The sequence below is a fragment of the Schistocerca cancellata genome, chromosome 4, assembly GCF_023864275.1.
Source record: "Schistocerca cancellata isolate TAMUIC-IGC-003103 chromosome 4, iqSchCanc2.1, whole genome shotgun sequence".
Lineage (NCBI taxonomy): Eukaryota > Metazoa > Arthropoda > Insecta > Orthoptera > Acrididae > Schistocerca > Schistocerca cancellata.
Window position 1 is genome coordinate 456,801,504 of NC_064629.1, and position 20,808 is coordinate 456,822,311.

Consider the following 20,808-nt stretch of genomic DNA (forward strand, 5'->3'; position numbering starts at 1 on the left):
AATGACTCATTCAGATTTTTTGCTACGTGATTTCTGCTATGAGTCAATTCACTGTTACAATAACTGTGTGTATCAGAGACTACTCCCTACGAGAGGACAATACTGACAATATATCGCTAATTTGCGCTGTTTGAAAATAAAGACATACGATTATAAGAATCTATCCACAGTAAATGTATTTTGCAGTTGTTACTAGTGTCACAAACTCTTAAAACATGTATAGATACTGTAATAGTCTGAATCGAAATGAAAACTAGTATTACAAGTTCCCCTTGTTTTCACATTTCTTTCATTGAAGGTAGGCCCCGTAGTCAAAGCACTGCCCTCTGCCTTTCATGGTTTTTGCCCATAAAATCAATACATAAAATGCTGTAATCTAAGACGCCAATGAAATGGACGACCAGTGGAAATCCAGTACTGATGTTAAGTACAGTAATAACAACAGAAAATGTAAAACTTTAATGTTCAGCTGGTCGGATTCTTTGACCTAAAATAAAGGATGTGGTTTACATGCAGATCGGTTGACATAAAACCACAGTATTTTGAAAATCAGGTTTCTTGAAAGTAAATCACAGGAAATAATATGCTCAGAAACCAATTTCTGAACAGCAGTTTGTTGCACCCTAAAATAAATATGTGCTCGCTGAGTGGACTTCCTGGCTATTACAATAACTCCTACAAAGAAAGAAAACGGGTAAACATTAGGCACCAAAAAGTTTTGTGGGTAGACAAGAACTGCATCATCTAAATAAAACCGTCTTGGAATTTAAGCGGTTTCTGCATAATAAAAGTTACCAAATAAAATTTGGCAGAATCGGCACGTCATTAAGATTTTGTGGACCGATCAGTGATCTTTTGTCGTTGTTGATCATCCCTGCTCGGCTAAAATTTGTTTCGGCAGACCCACATGTTGCGCGGATTATAGGCATAGATCAAGTTAATCTGACGACCCTCGGAAACATTTTTTTTTTTCCATTTGCACTTCACCAATGTCACCAACTCAGCTGGATCCTCATTTACAGAGTAACAATTGCTAAATTCCCTACTGCTGCTCCTGTTGCAAGGGTCATCTACGTCTGCTACCCAATTGCCAAATCGACGTTTCTTTGGCTCCAAAGGGGACGAACCACCTTACGTGACTGAAACTAAAAAAAAATACATATAACGTAAAAAAGAGTGCCCCTTTGTGTGCTGTGGTTATTTGTAGCAACAAAATTGTCTAAGAATATAACACTTATTTAACTTTTTAAGTAACTTTTCTTTCACTGTTTCATTGGTGAGGACACCCAAATGTGCTGGTGACATTGGCACAGACTTTAAAGATGAGGTTGTCAGCTGCAGTTGACGCCTAGCACACGACGTTTCCGAGAACTCCCATGTCGTACAGACAGTGTGCGAGTTACATTTACCTTAGGTGTTTCGCAGGATACACATCGGGGAGAAGAGGCAAGTGCTGCAGCACGTAGCATAGCACGAAATTTGCAGCTGGCTTATAATGTTGAATGGTATGAAGATATTCTAACGCGACTGCACCTGCCGAACTGAAGCGCTGAAATTATTGTCGTGTGGCTTATCACGTGGCTGCCCGATGATAGCGACGTGCTCCAATTTCGTCCCGCGCCACGTCTATGCCAGTGACAATTAGTAAAAGATTCTGCTTTCATTATTCTATATCCAGGACATAATAAATGATCCTAAATTCTGTATTCATTTTGTTGGTCTTCTGGAGTTGTATCCATGTTATGCAATCTGATGTTTTCTGCCGTATTTCTAAAATGTAGAAACCTTGGGTGTCTGGCTCGGTATAGTAGCAATACCTCCACGATATTTCGATTAAAGGACAGATTACCATCTGCAGGTGGTCCCTCCACCAGTCATCAGGGATAACCTGCAAATTGCAGCCAGTCTGCTTATCGAAATATCGTGGAGATATTGCGACTTTAGCCAGCCAGACATCGGGGAATTCTACAAGTTAGAAATACGGCGGGAACACATCACATCGCGTAACATAGAATTTTTTTTTACAAGACCAACAAAATGAATATTGAATTCATGATCATCTATCATTTGCGTGGATACAGAGAAAGTAGAAAAATGTAAGCATGTTGTGAATCTCAATCAACGATGAGTACAAATTAAATTATTAAGATTTATTCAGCGGGAAAAGCAGCTAGACACAAGCTCCAGGACGGAAGCAGTGCGACAATATTTGTCGATGATACGGGCCAGCGCCGACGAAGCGGCGCCAGGAGACACATAGCGTTACATGACTAGGTGGAGGCTGTAGCCGAATGCATAACAGAGATCAACGTAGCTTTCTCACATCACATGATGATGGAAATATACCAAGTACGTGGCCAGCCCGCAGGGAGGAGGTATAGAACATTCTAGAAGCTTTCTGTGACGCACAGAGATATAAATAGGGGGTTAGGAGGACCTTATAGTCAGTGGAGATCTGCTGAGCATACCGACACGGAACCTGTGTGGCTCTACGGCAGACGTGGGGGACTTAGTACGATTCCCTAGGCTCGGCTCCGCAACAACCAGGGAGATAGATTTCAGAGTAAGAAATTCAACTAACAGAAAGTAGTGCAAGATAGTGACAGTAGGCATTCTCAGTAACAAACTATAAGGGATCTTATGAGTTCTACCCAGCAGCAGTAACCACCCCTCAACGAGTTCCGTATCCTGCACCTTAGCATTAGCTTGCTCCTTCTAGCTGTCGAGGTTGCAGAAGCTGCCCACACCTACCTCTACTCTTCAAGAAGATCGAACGAGGTAACAACCCTGAATACAATTCGTGTCAATCTCACTCCGTCTCGGGACACAACAGGGAGAGATTTTTATTAACTGTCACTAGCATAGATGTGACGCGTGTCGAAAGTGGAGCACGTCGTTGCCATGTGGCAGGCACTTGGCATGCCACACAACAACATTTTCGGTGCTTCAGTCTGGCAGCCGTTGTCCCGTTGCAGTGTGTTCGTCCCATCCGAAGGTGGAAGCCAGGAAAATATTTCGTGCTATGCCACGTGCTGCAGTTCTTGCCACGTCTTCCCGATGAGTGCCCTGACTAACACCTCAGTGTAAATGTAACTCGAAACCCGTCTGTGCAACATGGGAGATCTCGGAAACGTCGTATGCAGGGCGTCCAGTGCGATTGTCAACCTGAAATTCGACGTCACCAACGTCACCAGCGCGTTTGGTTCTTCTTACCAATGAGGCAATGAAGGAGAGGTACTTACAAAAGTAAATAAGTGCCATATTCTTTGAAAAACTGGTTGCTGCACACAATCAGAAGACAAAAGGTGCTTCCTTTTGTGCATTACATTTTTTTTCAGTGTCAGTCATAGAGGCCAAAGGAAGGCGATTTGGCAATTCGGTAGCAGACGCAGATGACCCTTGCAACAGGAGCAGCACTAGGGAAGATGAAATTTCGTGTTGCTTAGCAAAACGTACTCTGTGAATGAATATCAAGCTGAGTTGTGACATTTGTGAAGTGTACATGAAAAAAAAAAGTTTCAGAGGGTCGTCAGATTAACTCGATCTATGTCTATAATCTGCGCAACATGTGGGTCTGCCGAAACAAGTTTTAGCCGAGCAGGGCTGAACGCCAACGACAAAATATCACTGGTCGGTCCACAAAATATCAGTGATTTGCCGATTCTGCCGAACTTTTATTTAGTAAGGTTTATTATGCAGAAACTGCTTATATTCCAAGAAAGGTTTATTTAGATGATGCCGTTCTTGTTTACCTACAAAAATGTTTTAAGCCTGATGTTTCCCTCTTTTCTTTGCTTCTAAGAATAGAAGAGTAATTGTAAGAACCAGGCCGTTCTACTCAGCGGACACTGATATTTGTTTTACAGTGCAGGAAATTGCTGTTCAGAAATTGGTTTCTGAGCATATTACTTCCTGTTATTTAATTTCAAGAAATCAGCATTTCAAAATACTGTTGTTTTATTTGTCTTCCGATCTGTATGCAAACAATACCCTTTGTTTTAGGAGAAAGAATCAGGCCAGCTGGACATTAAAGTTCTAAATTTTCGGTTCTTATTACAATACTGAAATCGGTATTGGATTTCCATTAGTTGTTAAAGACAATGACTTACATCTTAGATTTCAGCATTTTATGTATTGACGTTATGAGCAAAAACCATGAAAGGTAGAGGTTTGACTACAGAGCCCACTTCAAAGTAAGAACAAGGGGAACTTGTAATACTAGCTTTTATTTCGTTTCAGACTGTTATAGTACCTATAAATGTTTTAAGAGTGTTTGTGACACTAGTAACAATTGCAGAATACATTCACTGTGGACAGATCCTTATAATTATGTGTCTTAATTTTCAGTCGGTGCAGGTCAGTCATACATTGTCAACAGTGGATACATTGCCTTCTGGTAAAGAGATGTCTCTGATACAATTATTGTAAAAACGAATTAACTCATAGTAGAAATCACGTAGCACAAAATTTGAATGACTCATTCTCTCCCCGTACATCGGGCCGGCCGGTGTGACCGAGCGGTTCTAGGCGCTTCAGTCTGGAACGGCACGACCGCTACGGTCGCAGGTTCGAATCCTGCCTCGGGCATGGATGTGTGTAGTGTCCTTAGGTTAGTTAGGTTTAAGCAGTTCTAAGTTCTAGGGGACTGAAGACCTAAGATGTTAAGTCCCATAATGCTCAGAACCATTTTTTTGAACCGTACATCTAAAGATGTCACAAACAGTCGCAAGTCGCGCCGCAGCACAGGCAGACGGCTGCAGCAGTACCGTGAGCAGCGCACACGGCGCAGCGGGATGGAAAGTCGACATGCTGTCGAGCTGGGCCGGCAGCTCGCTGACTTTGGCCCAGAGGTCTGCGCTCAGCTCGCCAGAAGGGCGGGTCGGCCCTAGCCTCGTACTGACCAGGTGGCGAAACACAGGCTGGGCGGGCATGACTAGAGTGCTTTAAACTGCAGCTTTACTGCATACACAGCGAAAACGTTGTAAATCATAAACATTTTTTTCCTATTATCATTTTTCTGCGGTCTTCAGGGACAAGAAATTTCTTAAAGGTTTGAAATTGTGTGTACAGTTTGTTGCAAGTCTTTAAGTGCTATCATTCTCAAATACTGGATGACTGAAGTATGGGTTTTCAGGCGTCTTGGGCTACACTGTTTTTTACACCCACCACAACACTTTTGATGGGTACGTGGTTCTTTCCCTCACAGCGATGATGTTTAGAGAGTAAGTGAAATGCCTACCAAGTTTCGTTGATATAGGTCAGGTGGCTTAGGAGGAGATGCGGAACGTGCATACACATTTACATAAATACGTACGTACATCTATTTTTATAATAAGTTCGGAGGTCGAATATCTGGTGCTACGTTATTTATTGCAACATCACTTCACATACCAGTAAATTACAGACTAACATACCAGTAGCCTCTCTGAGTATCCAATTTATAATTCTCATTCAGACCCGTAATATCAATTACAACCTATTGGAGAGGATCGAAAGGTTTCCGTTTGAGGGGTTTGCTGCTCCGTACATGCAACGTAGCCCGACTCTGGCGCTGATATATAAGCACTGACGTATAGACGAGGGAATAATGTGGTATTGATGTCCATTCGACAAAAATGCGGAAACGTTAACTACGGCGACATTATTACCAAACACGTCCGAACAGGGCCAATCATCGTGCTGTTATTCTTTTGTTGGCTGCCGAAGGACAACCACTGTTAGACATCCATAGGAGAAAGAAGAATGTGTATGGAGCAGCACGTGTGACGAAAATAACCGTTGTGGAATTGTGCACCAAGTTTCGTGCTGGCCACGATGCTCACCCTTCTTATTGATTTCAAGGAACCTGGTGTCTCCATCACTGGGAAACGATACTGCGCAACGCTGGAAAAATTACTGCGTTCAGTTAAGACGAAATGACCGTGAAAACCACAGCAAGGGATGCTGCTGCTTCACAACAACGCACGTCCCCATATCGCAAATGTTGTAACGCAGAAGTTACGCGAACGCAAGTGGAAGACAATCGAACACCCGTCCTAGAGTCCTGATATCTCCGTATGCGATTATCACGCCTTCGGTCCCTTAAAAAAGGGTTTGAAACGTAGACGATTCCCGTCGGACGAGTATGTGCAGCAGACAGTTCCGGACTTTTTCACGCAGCAGGAGATGGCGTTTTACCACACGGATGTTCAACCTAGTGCGTCGGTGGGGTTCAAATGGCTCTGAGCACTATGGGACCTAACATCTGAGGTCATCAGTCCCCTAGAACTTAGAACTACTTAAACCTAACTAATCTAAGGACATCACACACATCCATGCCGAAGGCAGGATTCGAAACTGCGACCGTAGCGGTCCCGCGGTTCCAGACGGAAGCGCCTAGAACCGCTCGGCCACTCGGCCGGCTATGTCGGTGGGGTCACTGCCTCAGTGCCCCCGAGGATTTGGCCTGACTGATATGCCTGTTCTGGACTGTAGGGCCATCGAACAGAAGCTTTTTGATTTCCCCTTGTACATGTCTGAAAGAAGGAGCGTTTCAGTCATATTATGCATTCTTCGTGTTACGTTGCAGACCACCAATATGTTATATTTACACTACGGTTAACATTTTTCGTTGCATTATACAGGCTTTAGGTCGTTACAAGAGTGTTTTAGGTTTCTGTATAAATATTTGTAGGCAGTATGTAACTCTTCAGCTTCTGCAACTTAGTTACGAGACTCTCTGAAAATTTTGACTGAGATTGCTTGCCAGAATATATGTGGAACCCAACAAAGTTTATTTATGCAACTTATATACTTGATAGCAAACGGATATTTTATTGAGCTGAATAGATATATCTTTAGAAAATGTCATTTAAATCCACTAAACCAATTATTCAATAAAATTCCGATCATTCTAAAATTTTATTTCACTAATTTAGCAAACGTAAGTAACTGGAAATGATTTATAAACAGTAATAAATGTCATCTGAAGGGATTAAATTCAAAAGATTTAATCACAAATAAAATTAATTTTCTGCTGTAGAAAGGCATCTACAGCTTTCTGCGAAGGTTCTAGGTACTGAAAATACATTTATATCAATAGATGGTCCAAATGGCTCTGAGCACTATGGGACTAAACATCTATGGTCATGAGTCCCCTAGAACTTAGAACTACTTAAACCTAACTAACCTAAGGACAGCACACAACACCCAGTCATCACGAGGCAGAGAAAATCCCTGACGCCGCCGGGAATCGAACCTGGGCGTGGGGAGCGAGAACGCTACCGCATGACCACGAGCTGCGGACTTATATCAACATTCAAACTTCACAGGAGGTGCCATAAGATTCAGATGAAATAAAATGACACACCCCTTCATCATTATCCGGCAGAGCACAGTTCGGTTTTAATGCATAAAGTCACAGTAGGACCAAATGTAGGTTTGGATTCTCATCCTCTAGATAAGCTATGGCTTTCTTGATTGGCTTAGGAAATACTACAAGCTAGCCAGTTGTATGTTGGTCATAACCTAGCATTTTTTCAGAGGAGTCTATGTTATCTAAAACAGCCTTCTATGACTCGATCTGAAACTGTATTAAATGAAGGATGTCAAAATAACTATTCCAAAGAGTTGAAACACACTGCTTTAAAAATGAATTCAATTTTGCAGAGAGAACTCTTCTTGAAATAGGAAAGCATAGCTATAACTCAACTAAGAACGGCTAGTACATCTGAGACATTGTCTTTCAAACGCTTTTAGTTCACAATATGCTTTGAGACCGTGTTTACACTAAGAGCCAAGCACAGAAAATGTTAATATATGTAGAGAGCCTTGAGAATATTGGTGCCTTGGTCAATGACAAACCTAATGTCGGCAATGTCCCCATGGGAAATACCTACAGTTTCTAAACAATCTTCCTACTCACTTCGATTGTTTATTCTAGTTTCTGGGCAATCAGGAAACGCCGAACACATTAATACTTATTTATTAAAAGTCAGTGCGAATGTGTGTGCTGCACTGTGACAGACAGGTAATGCTGCCCTTTGCAATTTCTGTCCGTAAATCAATTGTACTTGCACAGATACAAGAGTGAGTAGCGTACACTATGTCGTTGAGCATTTTGCTGCACTCTTTACCAGCTCAGCTGGCTTTTCAAGCTATTGTCACTCGAGAAGACATAAGATTCGTAATATCCACTGAGCTTTTTTTCGTATTTGAATTAATGTTTGCTTTGAATTTAGTAAGCCTTCTCACTCCACATTTCTAAGTGGCCTCAAGTCCTTAGCACACATTTTTACATACCTGTCAGCCACGAAGTCTTCTTCCTCTTTCAAATATTTTATGGAGTGAGGAAACTGCTGGTCAAATTTACAAATATGTCGTAACATACTCGAGGTTGTCGAATGAGTGCTTAGTAACTTTTTACACGTTTTACATTGCGGAACACCTGCCGGTTTATTTGAAGCTGTCTTATAAACACATGAAAGCTTTTACCATGCTGCACTTGACCTCTGTTTCGTGACTAGTATATATTTCGCAATTCCTAATTTTTCCCCTGCCTCCCTTAATCTCGGTTGGTTCATTTTGGTGCTCCCTAACTATCTAGTTCTTACTGAATGTGCAGATTAATTATATTTAAAACGCAAAATATAATTAATTCTGGAAAATAGGCATCGTCCAACTTCTTTTAACATTACCATTCACTAAATTGTTCTATAGTTTCCAATTGCGATTTGTTGTTAGTTTACTCTAAAACCATTTTACCAGTCCATAATTACAGTTATATTAAACTATACGCTTAAAATCTGAATATTAATTGGACTCCCCATACGTCATTCTTTGCCACGTGAAGTGGGACGTAGAATGACACCTTACTTAAAGCTGTGCCTTTTTACTATGAGAGCTGTTAAATTTTAAGGTAAGCGTAATAATACGCACTTTCTTCACGACGCGTTCATTCACTATCCAATGGAAGGCGTTGCTGTTTCAAACAGTTTGCATATTCTTTTTCTGAGATGAATGGTGTTTTCGACTATTAAAGACTTCCTATAGTGTGAGATGTATAGCAGTTTTATACTAATGGTATACTGAAATGGCGGCAGTTTCTGGCAACACCCACCGGAAGCCATCAGGGCAAGTCTTGTATAGTAAACTTCCAGCGTCCTTGGCTAGAGCTACTGACGTCTGCTGTCATCTCTCTAGGCTAGTCATTCCCGTCCATCTTTGCTCAGGATTCGCCTATCGCTTATAAGGGACGAACGCGACCATATTATGTCTAAAGGGAACATGCAACGGATAACTTGAAGCAGGCCAGATGGACATATCGGTCTCCACAGGTCTGAATATGCCATTTTTATAGTCTCAAGCATCTATTCCGGGACGCTGGAAAAATTCGGCATTCACCTGTACGGTCTGGACCAAAAATATTAGCGACACTTAAATCTAAAAATGACTACAATAATTTTCTTGTTTCATTCACATTTTTGTTATCAGCTGCAGTTTTCAGAAAAACTGAACTCTTAGAGACTCAGAGCAGCCGCTCTTTATCAAAAATACAGCAATACTGATTTATTGCGTCACCATCAAGAGCATACCATTAATGTGTAATGAAATGCGATCTGCTTCGATAAGTTGCGCTTCATGTTTGCACAACGATTCGTGTCGCAAATTCGTCCGTAGGGAATGCGTAGGCAGTATACTTGTGCCGTGCAAGGGAACGAAGTGCGATGTTGACCTTGAATGGGCGTTTGGGCTTACTGAATCTAGGGATGATGGTCTGGCCTTCCGCATCGTGGACGATAATGACTGTTCGTTTCGAGCAGCTCTGTTGGATGAATTTCTCGTAGGTGAAGATATTGCCCCTATTGACAGTGAGACTCTTCATCACAATACCACAGAAAACACGATGTAATGCATTAAATCGTCGAATTGTAGCCTCTCATTTGGCCCAAAGATCTTTTCTATCCTTCAGAGCAGCTCATTCGTATCAAAGTGACCTCCTGTGAACAAAGAACTTTTTCCGCCTCACAGAGAACTTCCATCGTCGCATGTGTCGCCACTAGTGTAAACCTATTTAATCTGTTGCGACTGTGTAATTTCAGTGTCGTTTTAATTTGTGCCTCAGGTTTAAGAGCTTTCGTAGTTACATGATGTAAATATTGCTGTTTGCTAAACGACTTGCTGTTCAGTTGAACTCCGTTTTGCATCTCTTACAATATCCCGTTGCAAAAAAGCTTTATCAATTGGTATTGACAGCATTGTGCTGGACCGGGACACAAACCTCGATCTTGTCTTTTGAGAGCGACGCTCTTGCCGAAAGAGATATTCAACCTCGACGCACGACCACCAATCACAGCTTCGATTCTATCTTCATTCCAAGTTTTGCACACAATTTTTATACACTGATCAGACAAAATATAATGACCACTGCCCAAAGCGGCGTTGGATGCTGCCTGGTGACTTTGCGGCCGCTAACAAAAGTATGTAAACGGAGCAGACACGGATGGAGGATCATTCTATCGAAGATATGGGCTACAAATGGGTAAATCCATTGATATAAACGTCTCTGACGATAGGCAGATTTGCGCAGACTCCGTGAACAAGTATCTCGAAAATGGCGAAGGTGGATGAATGTTCACGTGCTGCTGTCGTGAGCATCTACGGGAAGAGGTAGAAGGACAGTGAAACTACCACTACGTGCTAAACGGTTGGACGACTCTTCACGGAACGTGGGTTTCGGAGGCTCGTCTACTCTGTGAAGTACGATAGATGGTGGACTGCGGCACCTCTGCCGAAGGAGCACAATGCTGGTGCACAGACAAGTATTTCGGAGCTCGCCGTTTATCGTACATTGCTGAACGTGGAGCTCCGCAGCAGATCAGCCCTACGTGTTCTCTTGTTGACCCAACGTCTTCACCAATTAGGACTGCTGTGTTCACGGGATCATCGGGATTCGACCGTCGATGAGTGGAAACATGTCGGGTCTTCGGGTGAATCGTATTTTGCTACGCTGGGTCGATGGATGTCTCCACAAAAGCCACCATCGAGGCGAATGGCGGCGCAAAACTTGCAGCGAGCCACGGACGCAGGCTGGCGGGAAGAATATAATGCTATAGGAGACATTCTCCTGTGCTTGTATGGGACCTGTGGTAGTAATCGAAGACACGCTGACAGCCGTGAACCACCCGTATCCCATCAAGCTTGATGTCTTCCCTGACGGCAAAGTCACCTTTTAGCAGTATAAATGCCCTTGTCTCATAGCCAGAACCGTGCTGTGTGCTTTGAGTAGCGTTACAGTGAACTCGCGTTGATGTCTCGGCGACCAAATTTGCCTGACGTAAATGCTATGTAACCCGTCTGGGTCGCTACTGGGTGCCATCACCGCGTCCGCATATCAGCGGTCCATTATTTACGCGAATTACATGACCTATACGTAGATATTTAATACCACAGACCTCCACAACCCTACCAATAAACTGTCGGATCCCTGACACGCAGAATCCATTATGTATTTCATTCTAAATGCGAACAAACAAGTTTTATGTAGCTGGTTATAATGTTTTGGCCCATCGGTGATGTGAGGAAGCTTCAACAGATTCGATGACCACACACGTTTTGTAGCCTTACAGTCTCGAAAACGTTTGAAAAATTTGTAAAAAGGTAAACACGATCTTTTGCATAACTATGCGAGAAACAGCTTTCAAGAACCTCATTTGTTAAAGCATAATATATTAACTTAAGTCTTGCATTCCAGCGGTTTGCTCTTTGTGATTTCAAACTGGGCAAAAAAATCTCAAACTCATGCCAATGAGTAATTCGCTACGAGCAGCTCCTCCTTAAGTCTTTTATTAATTCAGGCAGCCAGGCTGAAGAATAGAAGGATTTTGCGCACGGTTTTAATTCAGCTGGCGCACCACGGCGAGGAGTTGAAGGGCATGTTATCTCTGCTGCGGGCCCGCTCGTTTTAGGGCCGACGGCGAGGGATTCCGCCAGAAGGTCGGACAGCTGCAAGTTAGGCGTCCAAAAGTATTTTGTTTCACCGGATTTTACATTTTTACTCTGTTCAGCCAGAATTAAAAAAAAGTATTCCTGTTACCTGCCTGCATATCTGTAGTATACCTGGGAGTTGTTTCACTTTGGACGGGAGACGTGTGGACGAGGGAGGAACCTAAAAAAAAAATCTGAAAATACTAACGTTTCTCTCCTGTATCGAAGATCCGTAACTAAATATTTATCTCACCCACTACCATTTTATCACCGCAAACTGTGGGTTTGATACTGTTGATTCCTTTTCCTTTGTATTCCATCGACTTCACGCTCATTTCTCTCCCAGTATTTCATTGCAAGCAATTTTTAACCCGGAAAATTTGTGAATGTATCCTGTTACACAAGTTTCGAGCAGAAGACCTAGCAGAATATAAAAAGAGAATATGCAGCTTATAGGATTCCGGAAACTAAAGATAAACATATATCGTCATCACTGCACCATATCTCGATCGACAATAAAAGAATTTTTCAATATTGGTTGGTGTCCTGTGCTGTCAGCCGCCAATCGCGAGTTGTCGTCTTATAAACCACTGAATGCCCTTTTATGTAAGGAAACACACGAGTTTTACCTTCCGTACGAAATGTATGAGTTGTTAATACAAAACATTTCTTTAATTTCAACAAATTCGTGGATAGTTTAGTAAACTAAACATGAGCTTACCTTGTATCGGACCAAGTCCGTGAATTTATTAAGGATTTGCACAAAAATCTCAATACTCGCCCTTTATGAGCAAAAAAATTTTTAATGTGCCTTATAACACTTCAACTGCGTTTACGTAGCTTACGTAATCAATTACCAAATTTGGTTTATTACGTTGTATGCCCCAACAGAACAAATAGTCCTGTCACGGAAAAGCCACGTATAACACTCCTTCTCTGCTACTACTGTACCATAACCTCAACGCTAGAAGCAGCTTGTGACATAAAACAATTTTGTAAAAGAAACTATGGCACAAAGCAACAGAGCAGTGTTACCCTCTGAGAGGAATTTTGTTAGTTTTACCGTGTTGTTCCTAACGGAGGTGGCTTATCGGAAATGAAAGTAAGAATTACGTAAATATTGGAATAGTGACAAACAAAATTTTGCCTAGCTATACTATTCCTAGAATAAGGGAAACGGTCGCCAGCCTAATTAGGCAAGAGAAAGATTAACATTCTCGTTTATGAAAGTAGGTATAAGTAACTATAATGGACAACACAACAGACACAACCTAGACTTAGTAACACGCGAGTGCAATGAACTCTGACGCACATATGTTTTAAGATTGAAGCTAACAGTTAGAGCAGCATGAACTATTTTCAGAATTATAACAGATACCGAAACACACTATTACTTTCAGGGTTTACACAAAGTGAATGGTCTTTATAACATTATTATTAATGTGCACTTCTAATACACAAGAGAGACAAACACTTGGCAAACATGAGAATGTAACGTTTCACAACTACAGCTTTATCACTTTTACTACAACGAAACACAATGTTGACAAAATTGCAAGAAACTGACTCTCCTTTTAGAATTTACTACAGGCAACAATGTGTTCATTTACTTTACTTAAGGACTTTTAATTTTACCGTTAGCAACAGTACTTTGATAAGCAGTTTTACTAGGAAAATTGTTTTCAGCAATTATCATTGACTTTAACTTTCTCTTTAATAAGTTCAAGAGGCATTATTTAACAGAGCTCTAGGCTTCAATGTACTTTCAGTAAGGACACTCGGTAATCACTTTACTTCAAACGGAGAGGACCCTGAGAGGTGTTATGATGAGGAGTAAAATCAAGGTAGGTACATAATTTCAGATATGAATTACCTTATATTTCAGCACACTAACACATCCATTAGGCTGATCCTTCACTGTACATCAATATAGTATTACGTTACAGTGATTGCGCAATGTGGTGGCAACTGCATGTTGGTAGGTGGAATTGCAGATAGAATTGCTGGACTCTGTCATTTCTTGGTGGCGATGACAAATACAAATTCCAGAATAGTTCCAGCTATTTATCCACCCATCCGAGGCATTGGAAAGAAGCAGGAAAAGCCTCTCTCTGAATCAGCACAATATGCACCTTTATACTAGCAGTGCACGGACTCGTAGCTAGTTTCCGACTACTTGCTCCTCTCCGACTGACTGCTCGTCTCCGACTGACTATTAGTGGTGGGCAGGAAATCGCGTATCTGTTAGAAATCACAGTGACTGAGAAGTCACAGATATCACAGTAGCAACTTTACAGAATCTAACTGCGATTTCAGTCACAGTTAGCAGTCGCAAGTAGTATTTCATATTCAAAGACGTGAGCCATCTATTGCTCGAATTTAGCACTGCTTTCTGCGATTTCAGTGATAAGTCGCAACTAAGAGTCGCAAGTAGCAACTAAAAAGCGCAGTTAGCACTGCCATCTGTTGAGCAAAGTTCATACTACGCTATTCGCTACCGAGTCAAACTGCGATTTCTGTGACAAATCGCAACTAAGAGTCGCAAGTAGCAACTAAAAAGCGCAGTTAACATACTTTTCCTAGTGTCATCTGTTGACCGACGTACGTACTTCGTTATCAGAGCCTTGTGCCTCACGAGTTCGATGTGCTGTGTGTGCATATGAAGGGCTTATTTCAATAGTGGTACAAGTCCATTTTTGTTCATTTTGAGATACAGAGTCGTAAAGTTAAATGAGCGCTGACAAATCTGCATTTGAGATACCAGAAATATTCAAGCATATGGCTTCTTGCTAGAGATGAACCTTTATTTATGTTTGTTTGGATCACTAATTTCAGACGCATTATAGACAGAAAAGTGGAGGTGATGGACTTGTACCAGTATTGAAATAAGCCCTTCATATTATATGACGACATGCTCATTCAGCATCAGTTATGGTTGGTCAAATACTGCTGTGACTCTGAATGTATTATATTAATAAGGAACAACATTGCCTTTTTCTCCTGAAAATATCTAGTAACGTAACAAATGTGTTTGATTCTGCTTCCAATATGACAGTTTTGGTTAATACTCCACATGCCTACAGGACTTTGTAGTGTTAACACAGCAGAACTCAGACATCTGTATAAGTGTACAGAAATGAAAACAGTCATATGAATGCCTCACTTTTGTTCCGACACAGTTCAAGACTAGGGAGAAAAGTTTTACACCTGGTGTTCTACATGGCAACTTCACACACAAGAACTTTTTGCCGACACTACTACCACCTACATAAGTAAGCTTTTCCTGTGTTACTTTCAAGTAATGCACTTCCTATTCCTGATTTAGCTGGAAGATCTGTACTTCCCACTTTCATATCAACAGCCTCAAAATGCATATTGTAGACTTCGGGATAAGTTACAGGTCAGTGTCACACCAAGATTGTGGTGAAAGGGGGAGGGCGGCATGTCACTCTCCAACAAGTGTTTACCAATAAGTAAGTGGCGGAAAATTATGGGTGTAGGGCGGCTTAAACATGTGGAAAATGAGATTTTTATTATTCACTCACTGTATTTGACATTTATTATTCCTTTAAAATCGCACAACAACTTCAATCAAACACAGTTTAATCATTCACACACTTATTTCACAATTATTTCACTTTTAAACTGCAAATCCTCTAAGAACTGTCTTGAATCTTCACTAGTCTCTCTCAAAAACAGCCTTGATGTGGATAGATACGTACAGCAACCAGTAATCAGAGTCAGAACTGTGTCTGCAAAAACACAAGGATTATTAAACAATTTTTGCTGTCATTAATTACTAGCAATATAATTGACAGAGTAGATTGCTAATATTTGCTATAATGAATATCACATTTGCAAGAACGATCACACTGAAGTAATTAAGTCCATCGAAACGCTTAGAAACTAACCTCTCGTCTGACGAAAACGGTCTAAAGACACAGTGGCAATTTCTTCAGATCTGTTGACAATGATATTTTGAGTTATCACTTTACTGAGTGACTGAAATGTAGTTCAGGTACCTGTGAACATAACAATATGTTACAATTCATTTTCTAAATACGAACTATTACGGTACTGTACGTCTACTTACATATTAATTACACTATTAATATTTTCACAGTTGTTTCTGTAATACAAAATTAAAGCCAACGGAAGAAAAAACGTAAAACATACTTGCCAAAGACAGGTTTGTTGAGATGCAATTTTCTGTGTTGACAGATATAACTTTCTCATACGGTGGTAAGTCGCAGAAATCGCAGGAATCACAGAAATCGCAGAAGTAGCAGAAGTCACAGAAATCGCAGAAGTAGCAGAAGTCACAGAAATCGCGGAAGTAGCAGAAATCGCAGAAATAGCAGTGGCGGAGGGATACACGACCTATGTTCCTTAACTGCGACAAATCACAGTTAAGAATCACAGATACTCAAAAGTAGCATTCACAGAAATCACTGATATCGGAAAATCGCAGTTTAGCCCATCACTACTGACTATCAGTTCCACCTTTTCCACCTATGCCAACCACAATTTGCGCGCGCTACACAGTTCCGTTCCAGAGGGGAACCACTACACCATTTACATACAAACTAACTAAGAACCCTAAGTGAGGATCAGCAATTTACATAACAGCAAACAAATACATTAAATAAAACAGAACATTTTCACACATTGAGACTTCTACAAAAAATTATTCACACAAAATTACAGTTACATACAATAAGTTCTGTTCCCTCCAAATGGGACAAAGATCGTTAAATTACAGATACACTACTTTGCATAGAATCAAATCACGACATCAAAGGTTTGACAAAGAAAAGAGTACACAATTTTATGTTATCGATTCAATCACACTTACAGAAGATCAACAATGTAACATTAAATAAAGCAAAATGAATCCATACAGCATAAGAGCTGTGGTGTTACAGCCTGTGGATAACGCTCTAGGATAACCGAAGCTATTAGTCCTGTATTTTCTGAAGGTCACAACGCCAAAACACTGTAAATAAACGCAGGAAGACTTGTGGAAGATCATTAACCGAAGGGTGGAGGTTTCACATCTGTCAGAAAAAGAAAAAAAATATGTATGATATTTTGTACTAAAATGCTCAAAAGTATCGGAATGATCTGATCTGATTTGCATTCAGCCCACATCACGTAACTGTCTTGACAGGTTCTCTAGTCTCTTTCCAGTACATATGTCCGACCATGGAAAATGATTACCGCAACCGACCCCTAGAGAACATCCTTCTCTACGGGAGTCACTTCGGATATAAATTACTAATAACGATACTATATTTATCAGCGAATACATTACTAGAGATGTGACAGACCTTAACGCTTATAAGCTCAAATTTATTACAGTAACTCACATTTCTAAAATGATACTACCCTCATTAATATCTGACACAAATAATGCCCGCAAGTCAGTGACGTAAATCATTCCGTAATCCTTTCCCAAAACTAAAGTTATTTTCGAATAAGAGATTCTTCAAGAATATCTGGACTGCCTAGGTTCATTGATAATTTGAAACAGTCTCACTCTTTTTAAGGTCTTCCCACCATCCAGTAACTGTCGTCTGCATCAATTGGTTGATGAATTAACAAGTTAGAAAACCACGATAAACATCGTCAAGTGCTGCGTGGAAACCTCACCATCAACAACACATCATTAGTAATTTCACTTTATTTGTGATGATACGTGGGTCTGTGGGCTGGTAGGAAGTCACATGTCACCCTTATAATCAAACACAAAGTGATAATAAAAGTCATAGGCAGCTAGTTGTGAATATTTCTGAACTTTAAAAGACATGAAAAACTATTTTGGTCTGGATATGGACTCAAACCCAGTATCCATAGGCAACGTAAACTAATCAAAGCTTTCGTGTCAGACCGACACACGAACACAGGACTGATCGTTGCTAACCAGGCATAAAGAGACGTGAAATACCTCACATTTAAGTAACATCAGTTAGTAAATCTGAACTTCAAGTTACATGACGAAAATCTTTGTATTGGACTGGGAGTCTTATCCACTAAGTATTTTCCCTGTTAGCTCACCATGAAAGATGTTAAATATGGTTTCATTCACAAATAACAGACTGGAAATGGCGTGTCGTAGCGTATTGTGTTGGTCGGAGATTCGAGTCCAGCACCTAATCGGATTGTGAACTAAGCACAGTGAAATGTTAGATACATAATTTTTCATCAGTAGTGACATGTTTGAACCTCAATTGATGAGATGAATCAATAATTTTTGCCTTCCAGAAATCTGAATACGGCAGTATTCATCTCTTTCTTCAAGCGAAAATAGGAATTAAATACAGGTTTCTCTCACCCGTAGAGAGATGTGCGCATCTTTGAACTAAAAATAATGTGACTAAGAGTTCAGCACATACTAGGAATCGAACCCTGCACATATCGTCGTTAACTACACATGATGAGACGTTAACTATCGAATTCTTTTGCCTCCTGTAGCTGGCAGTGGCATGTACTAACTTGAAATTATGCTACGAAAAGTTCTGTGTCTTACTGGAAGCCGAAACCGCCCTATATCGTTATCTTTCACAATGAATGTAGAGACGCAAAAAATCAAAATTTTTCCCACTCCCCGTTAGGTGCGTTCAGGCTACAGTTTGAATAGTTATGATGAAGATTTTTGTGCTGGACCAAGGTTCCAACCAAAACATGCGTTTTACGAGGAAACGTTGAGGAGATTACAGTCTTGAGCAGACAAAAATTAATGGAATTATATCATCATGACGGAAACGGAATCAAATCCAGCTACAGGGAAGATTGAGTTCGAATCCCAGTCCAGAACCAATACATTCCACATCTACACAAAAAAAAAAAAAAAAAAGAAACAACCATGGAATATGATTCCTGTGACATCACAAGTTGGTTGGTTCATTAACTAAAATACTACAACAGGTGTAAGAAAGGTTATTGGTAACAGAGTTTCTACATGCTGAAGATCTAGCCATGACAGAAGAGTGAAATACAACAGGTTTAAGCAAACGTTGTGTAAGCCAACCGAAATTCCTTAAATAAAGAGCAAAGAAGAATAAATTCGATGGATCTCATCGTCATAGCTGTCATTGTTTGAGTTTTTCTTTTTTTTCTAACTTATAACAATGTTAATAGAGGATAGTACCCAAAAGTGGAAACCCATTTCCTTTTTAAATATATAATATGTGAAATTTGCGCTTTATGAGTGTTCTATATATAATTCATTTAGAATTTGTCAACTTCTTCTAACTTCTTTAAGTGAAATCTTTAACAGTTTTAAATAATTCTCTTGCTCAAAAAAAATTACAAAAAAAGTTTATGCCTAATTCGTACTCCCTTTCAAAATATTTTAAATAGCAATGAAAATGAGTCACAGAGATGTCACAGTGAAATAAAACACAATTAAGGTTAGAAGTATTGCTTTAATAAAACGAAGTACGTATTTTGAAGTAGAAAAAAACTACAAAAAGAAACAAAAATCGAACAGTCTATAAATACATTTCCTTTAGCGGCAGAAGTCACAAGTGTGATCGTCTTTTTCAGCCCCTGCACACTGTGCATGTGCCCACAAGCTACACATCGCGCATATGACCCACAACTCTCGTTTTATGCTACGAAAAGTTCTGTCTCTTACTGGAAGCCGAAACCGCCCTATATCGTTATCTTTCACAATGAATGTAGAGACGCAAAAAATCAAAATTTTTCCCACTCCCCGTTAGGTGCGTTCAGTCCTCTGAAAACTTCCCGGAACAGAAGATTCACTCAGCGTCTTCGGCATCTTGGGAAGGCGTAACTCCTGTAATGACTTCTAATTCAGACGTTCCACTAGAGATGCTCACATGTTCATCTTCTTTGCTGTATTTATCGTCTTCTTTCTTGAAGTGAAGTCGCTTTTTTACTGGTGCTTTTCCTTTTCTGAAGACCTGACTGATATGGAACCGTGACCGCGACCACGTCCGCCCTTTTGTCCTTGTCCATGTCTCTGTTGCTTTGTAGCTTCTTTTTCTTCTTTAGCTTTCTGAGTTTCAACCAGTTGTGTTTTGTAGGGCGAGGAAGTGATCACAGTAGAACTACAACCTTTTCGTCTCTAGTAGAGGTCCGATTTTTGATATGCGAACCCGAAATATGTCGAATGGACTTTTTTTGGCAGATGGCCTAAATTCTGGTGATGCACCACCTGGTGGTGGAGTCTACTCCTGATCTGCTAAAGATGTTGATGGCTTGTTCAGATCGAATGCGTCTGCCTGGTTTGCCAAATAAGCTGATGATTGTCTGATATCGACGGTTGTCTGTTAACGGTTTCATAAAAAGAGGCTGTTTGGTTTTCGTTTACTTCGTCAGTGTATTATGAATCTGAGAAAAGTGTCTTGTTCAAGGGGTATATCCCTGTAACATTAAAAGAATTGATAGCAATTTGAGCTGTTCGACATTTAACGTAATCTCCGCCAAATAGCTCCATGATGTCATAAGCACAGAGAACCCGTTGATTTTGTCTCAGCCACTGCCTGACTTCTTCGCTGTAGTAGACTTTCAAAGGACTCATAAACGTCCTATCCAGCGGCTGCAATTTATGCGAGCTATGAGGAGGCAATGACTCTATGGTAACATGGTTTGCTCTCGCCAGATCAATTAAGTCAATGCTCTGTGTATGGCTGAAGTGCACAGGCTTTTCATTTGTAGGACTGGTGTTTTAAGTGAAGTGTTGGAACCACTGAGTGAATAGATTGGTTTGGATCCAACCAGAAGGATGCACTGCTAATATTGTTCCTGGCTGTGCCCCCTTTCTTCAGCTGGTCACTCATATTTTTGCGTGGAAAGATTACCAGAGGAGGTACAAAT

General features: G+C 40.6%; 1 long non-coding RNA gene across 1 annotated transcript; it reads right to left on the minus strand.

The window, feature by feature from the left end:
- Positions 1-15,566: 15,566 nt before the first annotated feature.
- LOC126185085 (uncharacterized) lies at positions 15,567-16,187 on the minus strand. Its single transcript, XR_007536943.1, has 3 exons — positions 16,141-16,187; positions 15,876-15,986; positions 15,567-15,716 (listed from the first exon to the last, which is right to left on the minus strand). It is a non-coding gene; the product is annotated as an uncharacterized LOC126185085 (long non-coding RNA).
- Positions 16,188-20,808: the final 4,621 nt, after the last annotated feature.